This window comes from Solanum tuberosum, unplaced genomic scaffold (assembly GCF_000226075.1).
Source record: "Solanum tuberosum cultivar DM 1-3 516 R44 unplaced genomic scaffold, SolTub_3.0 scf00751, whole genome shotgun sequence".
In the NCBI taxonomy this organism is placed as follows: Eukaryota; Viridiplantae; Streptophyta; class Magnoliopsida; order Solanales; family Solanaceae; genus Solanum; species Solanum tuberosum.
In genome coordinates this window covers 81,663-92,878 of record NW_006239674.1, presented here as the reverse complement: position 1 = coordinate 92,878, position 11,216 = coordinate 81,663, and the positions used below count along the sequence as shown (strand labels likewise).

The 11,216-nt window shown below is 31.7% G+C and overlaps 1 long non-coding RNA gene across 1 annotated transcript in view; it reads right to left on the bottom strand.

Annotated features, from left to right (window-relative positions):
- Positions 1-4,518: 4,518 nt before the first annotated feature.
- LOC102585260 (uncharacterized) overlaps positions 4,519-11,216 on the bottom strand; it is an 8,061-nt gene continuing 1,363 nt past the window's right edge. The window contains exons 2-3 of the long non-coding RNA XR_368949.2: positions 9,456-9,457; positions 4,519-4,551 (exon numbers count right to left, since the gene is read on the bottom strand). This is a non-coding gene — a long non-coding RNA (uncharacterized lncRNA). The remainder of the gene's footprint in view (positions 4,552-9,455; positions 9,458-11,216) is intronic.

The window sequence follows — 11,216 nt, the reverse complement described above, 5'->3', positions numbered from 1 at the left end:
CGACGGATAATTTTTTTCATTGGCCAATAAAATTAATACTAATAACAATAACAACAAAAATAATAAAAATGGCCAAACAAACTCTTAAGGGCAAAACTCCATAACAGCATTAATGGTTAAAATTAAAATAAGGACATCATGTGTCATCAGAAAATCAAAATAGAGTTTCTGGAAATACTTTAACACTTAGGGCCCGTTTGGCCATGCGATATGGTATCATGATATGGAATCATGAAATGAAATTGAAGCTTTGTTTGGACATGCGATATGGAATTTTTGTGGTGTTTATTTTCTCATAAACATAAAAATCTCATAAGTTGTAAAACTATTAAAATAGCCCCAATTGTTTATTCAATCTTATCAAATAAATAAAAATTTGTAAAATCTCATAATAAATTATTACAAAGCTATTTGTTCTCCACTTAAGTAATTGTTTCATCTAACTTTAATTTAATAGAAAAATAATTGAACATAAATTGTGGCGTACTAGTCTTTAATATAATCCTCCCACATAGTACGAACAATTTCTTCACGTTGAATTTGCATTTCTTGATCATGTGGCCGAGAAGACGAACCAACATTGTTATTTTGAGCCATTTGTTGGTCAATATCATCCGCAACTATATTTTCATGCTCATAGACCATAAATATTTCATCACTTTAACAATCGGTTGGTGTGAGTTAAAGTGACTATATGTTGGTGAGAATAATAAATTTTAAAAAGTAATGATGTGATTATAAATTTTATTTACATATGAAATAAATGGCTAGTAGATATAAATGTGGGGTTGTTTTAACAAACTATAAACTCGTGGATCAATTTTTGTATTAAAATATCTTAAATCATGATATGAAATTCTCATATAATTCCATATCATGGTTTTTAGAGAATATGGAATCACATCTCATGATATGAATCATGAGATGGAATCAGCGTAAAATCGCATGTCCAAACGCTGATTCCATCTCACGATACCATATCATGATATGGTAACGCATGGCCAAACGCCTACTTACAAACGAAAAGAGAAAAGAAATAAAAATACATACTTACATATAGACAAATTTGAAAAGGAAAAAAAAGGTTACCTTAGAGGAACATTAAATCTGGTTATTTTCAGTATGTCGTCATGATTTCCGGTTGGAACAAGGATTTATTGCCGGAGCTTTGATAGGGTTTTTGAGACTTTTAGTTCACCTGAGCTTCGCCGGTGTCGGAAAAGGAAGAGGGCAGCTGGCTTAGATCTGCAAAAAAAAAAAAAAAAGATCGTAAAAGGGAAAGGAAAGGGCTAGTTCATTGTTCTTCGCTGATCTGAACTAGAGCTTAGATCTCGTTGTTTCGTTTGCTGGGAGAGCTTGACTTGCGAGTTCGGAGCTCACTGGATGTTGGGTTCGTTTGGTTCTGGTGGTTGTTTCTTGTGTTGCTGGAGCTTAGAGCTCACGCTAGAAATGGCTTAGCTTCGAGTTCACCGTTAATGGCTTCGTTTCGCGATAGGGGTTGTTTGGTGGTGGATCTGAAGGTGTGTGGAGGTCGTTTTGGTTGCTGTTCTGGTGGTTTTGGTTTGTTTCAGGCGAGTTTGGGGTCGGTGGTTGCTCTGTTTGAGCAACTGTTTCAGCTGGGTTTTGGTCGGAGAGAAGAGAGGTGGTGAGTAGTGGTCTGGTTTGGTGGCGTTTTCCGATGGAAAAGGTAAGGAACGGAGGTGGCTTGCGTACTGGTTTCAGCCAGGTTTTTGGAGGCTATTTGGTACTGTTGGTGGTGTAGTGACTGATTTAGTGGTGGTTGTTTGTGTTTTCAATGTTTGGCTACTCCAACGATGAGCTTAATCAGAGAAGGAGAAGCTAATGGTGGTTTTTATTTTCTGATGGTGAAACTCACCGAAAAACGAGAAAAAAATGAGAAAGATGGGCTTGGGTGGCGGCTATGAGAGCATAAAGGAGGAGAGAAAGATTAGGGTTCTTCCCTTTAGAAAAAGTTCCTCCTCCTAAAATATTTTTCACCACCTTCATTTTTTACCTAATCAAAACTTAAATAGAAAATTGTTATACAATGGGCTCAAATTATGGCTTGAGATTGTGGCCCAAAATTGTTGGTTGATAAAATATCTGTGTATGCAAATTTTATCTGTATTTGAATGAATTTCTAGGCTGTGCAAAATATCAAAATGAATATTAAGAGATGTAACAAATAAAATATATATATATATATATATATATATATATAATGAACATAACTAATGACATGTAAAAAATACAATTTTAAAATTAACTGATAAAAAATCCTAAATTTTGATAAATAAGGATAGTTATCGATAAATTTATTTAAAATTATAAAAAAATTATTTTGACCTATTAAATAAATAAAACTTAAAAGTTACGAATTTTGAAAATGTTAGGCCAAAATTAGGTGTCAACATGGTCGTTTAGGTCTTTCACTAGTCGACTCATATTTTCAGTTTTATACGGATAAATGTGTTCAAAGAACTCAGCGTTATCTGACTCAATTATCGTATTAACATGAATTTCAGGATTATCAAATTTGTGAACCAAAAACCGGCAAGCCTTATTGTTCACAATATATCCAATATCCACTGTTTTGGGTCCAATTTTTACCCTCTTGGGTAAAGGAACCTCTACCTTGGCTAGACACCCCCACACTTTGAAATATTTTAAGTTGGGTTTCCTTCCTTTCCACAACTCATATGGAATTGATTGTGTTTTGCTACGGGATACCCTATTGAGTATCTTATTAGCCGTAAGGATAGCTTCCCCCCAAAGGTTTCACGGTGAACCAGAACTGATTATCAAGACATTCATCATTTCATGTTCTATTCTTCCATTTCGCCAAATCATTTGACTGTGGTGTATAGAGTGCAGTAGTTTGATGAATAATGTCATATTCCAAACATATCTCTGCAAAAAGAGATTCGTATTCTCCACCCCTATCACTCCGAATCATTTTTATCTTTTAGATTCAATTGATTATCCACTTCATTTTTGTATTGCTTAAATGCATCAATTGCTTCATCCTTACTACTAAGCAAATATACATAACAAAATCGAGTGCAATCGTCAATAAAAGTTATAAAATACTTTTTTTTCACCACGAGATGGAGTCGACTTCATATCGCATATATCTGTGTGAATTAAGTCTAAAGGTTTTGAAATTTCTTTCAACTGACTTATAAGGATGTTTAACAAACTTACTTTCTACACAAATTTCGCATTTTTATTTATCGCATTTGAAATCAGGCAATACTTCTAAAGTAACCAATTTTCGCAAGGCTTTGTAATTTACATGTCCCAAACGGGCATGCCATAAATGATTTGACTCCAATAAGTAAACAGAAGCAGAATTCTTATTAGTACTGTCAACAACCATTACATTCAGTTTGAAGAGGCCCTCAGTGAGGTAGCCCTTTCCTAAGAACATCTCATTCTTACTTATTACAGCTTTGTCACTAACTAGGACACACTTAAACCCGTTCTTAACGAGCAGTGCAGCAGAAACTAAATTTTTCCTAATAGTAGGAATGTTGTGCCGTAATTTTCCTAACGTTTAGAAAAATCACATTTTTGAAATGTTCTAAGTATAAGACAATTTGAGAAAAATACTTAGAAAAGAGTCACCACTTAATTTTTTAAAGAAATTAAGAAAACTTATAATTTTCAAAGACTTAGACAGAAAAAAAATCATTTGAAAATACCAAAGAGGGTTCGGGGTTCAATTTACACTTCGAGAAGGGTTTAAGCATTTGAAGTGCCCGCTAACATGCGGTTGACTTGCGACTTGACTAAAATATATTTGACTATTTTTTAGAAAAAGGTGATTTAACATAAGAAGAATAACTTACAATATTTGATTAACTTTAAGGAAAGTAATTAAATAAATGACACATTTTATTTTATTATATTTTATTTTAATTTTTAGAGAAAGGGATACAAAAATGGAACATTTGACTCGAAATACAAGTGATTAGAATTTTAATAAAACTAGATTAATTAAAATTTATTTAATTCATTTTAAAATAACTTGAACCAATTTAATACATTAAGGCATGAAAATCATTTTAAATTAATTGAAGAATAAAAGTTTTGACTAACTTTCTTGAGAAAATGACTAAGTAAGTATTTATAATAATATTTTACATTATTAGATTAACTTTGAAAAAATAGTTAAAAAAAGAAAAAAATTTATTTTTTAAGAAAATGGAACCTTAATTGAAATATTTGAATTAGAGACAAATAATTAGAATTTTAACGAAACTAAATTAGTTGGTTTTTATTTGAGTCATTTTTGGTTTATGAAAAAAAAACTATTTTAAACTAAAAAAAAGTTTTTGACTAAAGATTATAAATGAAAATACAAGAGTTGATAAAATGAGATTTGTTAGAAATACAACAATACAGAGAAATATTTCTTCTTTTGGGGAATTCAACTAAGTTAATTTACAATTATAAAGTTAGAGTTAAATAAGATTAGCCAAAACAAAATCAATCAATTAGAAGAGTAAAAGAGATAATGAAATTGGGCCCCTTCTTGGGCCAATTTCGCTTGCACATTTGGCTTTTAACTCAATCCCGTTTTTGTATACACCGACTGTATATCAGTTTATATGAGCATATATATCAGCTCTTTTCATGTATCTCTTGCTTCCGAACACCTATATTTCGCCTCCTCCCTGTGTTTTGGCTTTTGGACACATATTTACTGCCCTGAACCGGTATATCAATGTATAAATATTGTATACATTAAATATACAACCCATTTTGGGGGCTTTTCAGGGCCTAAAATCGATCCTTAACCCCTGTTCACCATTTCCCTTTACTCGAACTACGAAGAGGCCGACCCGAACATAAAGAAGGTTGGGTTTCGAAACCCAATATCAATGCAAGAGGAAGACGGAGTCTAAGTCGAACTCGACCGATAGTAGACGTGAAAATAAATAAATGATAGGATTAGCATTTATGATTTATGAGGGAGACAAAGCAACAAAATAAACAAGTGAACACTCGCTTATCATCATTAATAAAACATCATTTAAGTAGCAATTCAAAGGGAAAATTGATGAAGACTTATTATTTTTCTAACACGAGTGATGAGCAGTAACGATACAAAATGAATGCAAGCTCATGTATGTGACATAGACAAAGATATCTTGCCTACAAAAATGGACATGCTTAAAAATGTAAGAAACAAGGAATATGCATCCATATGCCTTTCCAGGAGCAACAATGAAAGAAAAAAAAATAAAAAAAATAAAAATCATATCTTTGGGCTACTATAACACTTATCATGAATAATATTTCTAAATCATAATAATCACAAACAACAGAACTTTTAACTTCTTAAAATTTAAATTAGGATCAGTAAGTTCGGAGAATAAACATTTTATCACTTTTAAGAACTAGAGATTTAAATAAAAATACACATGAATCAATAAGAAAGCAAGTTACTACACCAAATATCTCTAGTAAAAAAAAAGGCATGTAACAAGACAGTAAAGCCACAATGATACAATGAATACAACCAACAATAAAGTGAGGCATAACGAGTCACTAATTAACAATTGAAGTCGGGAAGAAATTTACTACCGGAATAGTGACAAAACAGAACACACATCGTCTAAAAGGAAAGAACAAGGATATTACCTTTTCCGGTGTAGCGAACTTGACAACGAGCTGAGAACAGGGATTCTTCTACCACAAAATCTTAATACGAATAGCAAACAAGAATTCTGGGCAGAATTAGAGCAACTACCTTTTCGGAATTTAGAATCAAAGGACTAGAATGTGAAATTCTAAAGTGTAAAACCTATTTGCCGAAAACTCAAAGCTTCCCAAAAAAAAAACCTCTCCCACAGTGATTAAAATAGATGAATATATAGATGGACATTAGGGGGAAATCGGGTGAAATTTTTAATTTCAAATTCAAATTTCTTGCTCCTTTTCAAGGCCAACAGGAAGCAACTGGGTTTGGTATGAAATTTTCTCCAAAATCCTAGAAAATCCGAGGCAGCAAGGCTACTGCGTACAGCTGCTGTTGACATTTTGGACTGCTGCTGCTATTGTTGAAATTAGAAGGGAAAGAGGGGGTGGGGCCGGTTTGGTGCATGTTGTTGTATTATTATATGTTGGGTTTCTCTTGAATTGGAAAATAAGTGGGCAGGTGGGGTCGGTTTGGTACATGTATTGTATTGTATTGTTAATGTTGGGTGCTTTTTGAATTAGGAAATAGGTGGGCCAAGGGTTATTGGAAGGGGATTAGGAAAAACTTAGCCAATTTTTTGGGTGCTTTTTGAATTAGGAAATAGGTGGGCCAGGGGTTAATAATTAACTTAATTATAAACTAATTAACTCGAAATATAAGCTATTAATTAACTTAAACTAAATAACCAAATATTTAAATGAGACTAAAATCCTTTTGAGACAATTTTCTAACATTCATAAAATATACTAATTAGACACACAATTATATAATAATTAACTTAATTATAAACTAATTAACTCGAAATATAAGCTATTAATTAACTTAAACTAAATAACCAAATATTTAAATGAGACTAAAATCCTTTTGAGACAATTTTCTAACATTCATAAAATATACTAATTAGACACACAATTATATAATAATTAACTTAATTATAAACTAATTAACTCGAAATATAAGCTATTAATTAACTTAAACTAAATAACCAAATATTTAAATGAGACTAAAATCCTTTTGAGACAATTTTCTAACATTCATAAAATATACTAATTAGACACATAATTCTATAAGATATCACATTTATTATTTTAAAATTTATAAAAATGACAAAACTACTTAAAATGACTTGAAAATTATTTTGAATTTTATAAAGCCAATTATTTCAAATCATTTGGAATTTAGGAAGCTCGATGATTAATTTATATTGTGGAGGTCCAAAATTGGATGTCAACAAGGAACATACAGAACGTTGTTCAAAGTCAACACCTTGTCGGATGTCATTTTCAACATTACTTTTCCAGTTCCTGCAATCTTTGTTGTTGTTGTGTTCCCCATGAACAAATCTTTATCGAACTCAGCAGGAGTGTACATTGCAAAGGCTTCTTTCGTAGAGCAAATATGTCGAATGACACCTGAGTTAAGAAACTACTCCTTGGGATTTACAACTAAGTTGCACTCAGAGATCATTGCACAAAGGTCATCTGCATCTTCCATATCTTCCACGATGTTTGCTTGACTTTTGCCTTTGTCTTTGTCTTTGTCCTTTCTTGGAGCACGACAATCAGAAGACTTGTGACCAGCCTTACCACAGTTGTAACAGTTGCCCTTGAATTTCTTCTTGGCCTGTTCTGACTTTTGTCCGTTGGACTTCTTTATCTTCTTACCTTTGGCAGGAGCTTCTTCAACAATATTAACTCCAATTATTGTTGAACTCTTACAAGACTTCTTTTCGGCGGTCTTGTTATCTTCCTCAATCTTCAGCCGAATCATAAGATCTTCAAGCTTCATTTCCGTACGTTTATGCTTTAGATAATTCTTCAAGTCGTTCCACGAAGGAGGCAACTTCTTGATCATTGCAGCCACTTGAAAAACATCATTTATTATCATATCCTCAGCAATCAGATCATGGAAAATAAGTTGAAGTTCCTGCACTTGTGATCCAACAGTTTTACTATCTGACATTTTTTAGTCTAAAAACTTTGCGACCACAAACTTTTTCAAGCATGCATCTTCTGTCTTATATTTCTTATCAAGTGCATTCCACAATTCTTTCGAAGTTGTCATTGCACTATAGACATTATATAAGTCATCCTCTAAAGCACTCAGAATATAGCCCTTACATAGGAAGTCTGCCTGTGTCCATATCATGAACTTTTTTCTGTCTGACATATCAGTAGCAGGCACTGCAGACCAACAGTGGTAAGCTAGAAAAATACATGTTGCTGTCATCCTTTGAAATTCGCACCAGAGAATTTTTTGATTTCTCTGCTGGTGGTACAGTAGTTCGGGTTGGTGCAGCAATAGCCACTGTAACATTGTTGTTTGCCATTTCTGATAAACAAAAATCGATACAAACTTAGTAAGCAATAACTTAAATTGCAAACATAATAGGAGTATAAAACCACAAAGGTTTTTGTCTCCAACAGAAACATAGATTAACAAATAAAATAATTTCCTTAAGATTGTTAGCAATTTGTGTTTAAATAATCTTACTGATTCCTGCAAACTTTATAGAAATGCGAAGTTACCAAAGTTTAATGAACCAGCGAAGAACATAAATTAATTCACAAACTAAAATCTGTAAAACATACCAGAACCTAGAAAAACAGAATAGGAAAAAGATCAAGTCCACTGAATGCACAGTGTCCCCTTAAGGAAATTATTCCCCTCTAGTATCCGAGGTTTGATTTGGAATATGTCCTCCCAGGATAGAATAATCTCAATCACCAGTGTATTGATACCCAAAACGCTGGTGTCAACGAGCCACTCAACGGCAGTAAAGTACACGAAGAAACTTTGTGTAAAAGAAGAAGAAGAAATTAGAATTTTTCGTAGGTAAAAAATCTGAAGAATAACATGTATTTATAGACAAGAGGAACTGGTTCCGAAAGGTTGCAACCTTTCAGAAACCACACGACCATTTCAGAAAGTTTGCAACCTTTCAAACGGTCATGGTTGTTCCTGAAAGTCTTTTAGAACAGTCATCTCCAACGGCTGGAAATTCAGATAAAATGAGAAAGTAATTTAAATAAAACGGGTCACGCCGATCCAAGTCGGATCGGGACGTTTCGGTTAATTAACTAATTAAGTGAAATGTTTGGCCATTTAATTTTATTTAATTAATTAAATAAATAATTAAGACAAACTTTGTCCAAAAATAATCTCTCGATCATTTTCCGAAGACGAAGCCGAAGCCGAGCGACAACGGCGCGAGAGGGTTCCCTCTTTCCAACCCTTTTAACAATTAATAGAAGTGGTTCTCTATTTAAACTCTTCTATTTTTCTTTCCACCACCGATGAGGGAGAAATGTCTTTTTACTAAAGTTTGTTTTAATTATTTATTAATTAATTAAATAAAATTAAATGGCCAAAACGTTTCAATTAATTAGTTAATTAACCGAAACGTCTCGACCCAAACACACGTGCAATGCACGTGTCTAGAGACTAGTATTATAAAAATAGGAAGCTTTAAAATGCAAAATTGAATTACCATTTTACCCCTACACTAAATTATAATATTATAAATCATTTAATTAATCATTATATGATAAATCATGTATCATATTACAAGTGGAAAGACCTTAAATGAAAAGTTACATTTTCATAATATCATATTTTTACATTTTTTTTTTTTTTTCACCATTTTTATAAATATTTTCTTGTCTTAATGACTTGATAAAATGCCCACACCATAAATGTTGAAGTAAATTCCACGTAGCAATATCTCTAAGACAAAAGGTCAAATAACCACTTAATACCACATATAATACTAATTAAATTGGTTTGCATTTAAAAACAATTAGGAGTTTTTTTTTCTTTTGCATTGTCTTTTTCAAGTGGACAAACATGTTAATTATTATAGGCAGACAAATATATCTTAAATCTAATATAAAAATTGTGTGGAATGTTCTATAAAAAAACATATTTTAAGGAAATATTGTATTCTTTTACATCATAGAGTAACATGTATGCATGTTTAATATAAAATAACTACTATAAATAGTATCAAAATTACCTTAATTTATATTTCAACTTTGCAAATATTAAATCCATTTTGAATGCAAGTGTAAGGAGATTAAAATATAAGATTAATATTCATTATCCTTAGAAACTTGTATTTTTTTATATACTTTAATATCTATTTTTATCATCTATCATATCAGTTAAAATTGTATAGAAAATTTTGATACCAACTAATAGCAATATACATGCAACCAAAACTAGTATATATATATAAGAAAAAAATATTACATAATTATTTTTTTGTAGAAGTACTAAAGAAAATATCCTAGCCTCAAATATTCATTTGTTTTCATACCATACATCCACTATATTATACCAATGAAAAAAATTTGGACAAAATAGTAAAGAACCAATTCTTGAAGAGATCATAAATTGTAATATCGTGAAAATATGACACATTTACAAGCCAGTTGCATGATCGGAGATAAAGTCTTTATAAATGTGACTATTTCCGAGTAACCTGATCATTGTTGGGGAATTGTTTCTTTACAAATATAACTACAATGTTTGATTTTCGAGTAACATGTTCATTATCGGGGGAATTATTTCTTTACAAATATAACTACCATACCTGATTTGTCAGGGGGAATTGTTCGAAAAGTAACTGGGAATCGAAACTCATTCAGAAGACGAGCCGCAACACGTGACGCCCCAAGCAACCCCAAGAGTTCTTTATGATAAAGAACAACTCACCGTTTTCGAAACCGTATCCTACGATGAGTACAACATGCGAAATTATCTGTCTTGCACTATTAACATGTGGCCATTCACCCTCTAAAGGATAATAAACACCCTGAAACAAAAGAAACAACATTAGCTAAAACTTAGCGTAACCTTCAACATCTTTTCTTTCCTTTTAAAATTAAAATTAAAAGGTAAATAGAAGGCTATGCCCCTTATTTGTTCCAATGTCTTTCTTTAATAAAGTTGATTCCTTGACACAAAAGCTAATTCAAAGACAAATCAAATATGAATCCCTCAATCGCAAAAAATCAAGCTCAAGAATTTTTGCAACATAAGAATTATTGCAACAACATCCATGATATTTTGATACCTACAAAATATTGAACAAAAATCTACCAAAAAGAGTAGTATGTATATATGTATGTATGAACAAGTTCTGGGAACTAAAGAGCTTGGGCCATGATATATGACATTTCTAAAGTTTCGTGTGTTGGAAACACGAGATGCTCTAATACAACAATCTTATAGACATTTTGTTCTACCTAAATTTGATTTTTTTTCTTTTCTTGTTAAACCTTAAATTTCGTGCATATGGCGCAAAAATAGAGCACCAAAGTCGATGGAAGATTTTGAAACTGCCATTCATTTCAAACGAATAGGAAAACAAAACATGAAACCAATTAAACTGTAAAAATACAAACATAATAGGAAAATTACATGCAAAAAGGGTACAGAAATAAAACATGAGTAACATTATATATATATATATATATATATATATATATATATATGATGGTTAATG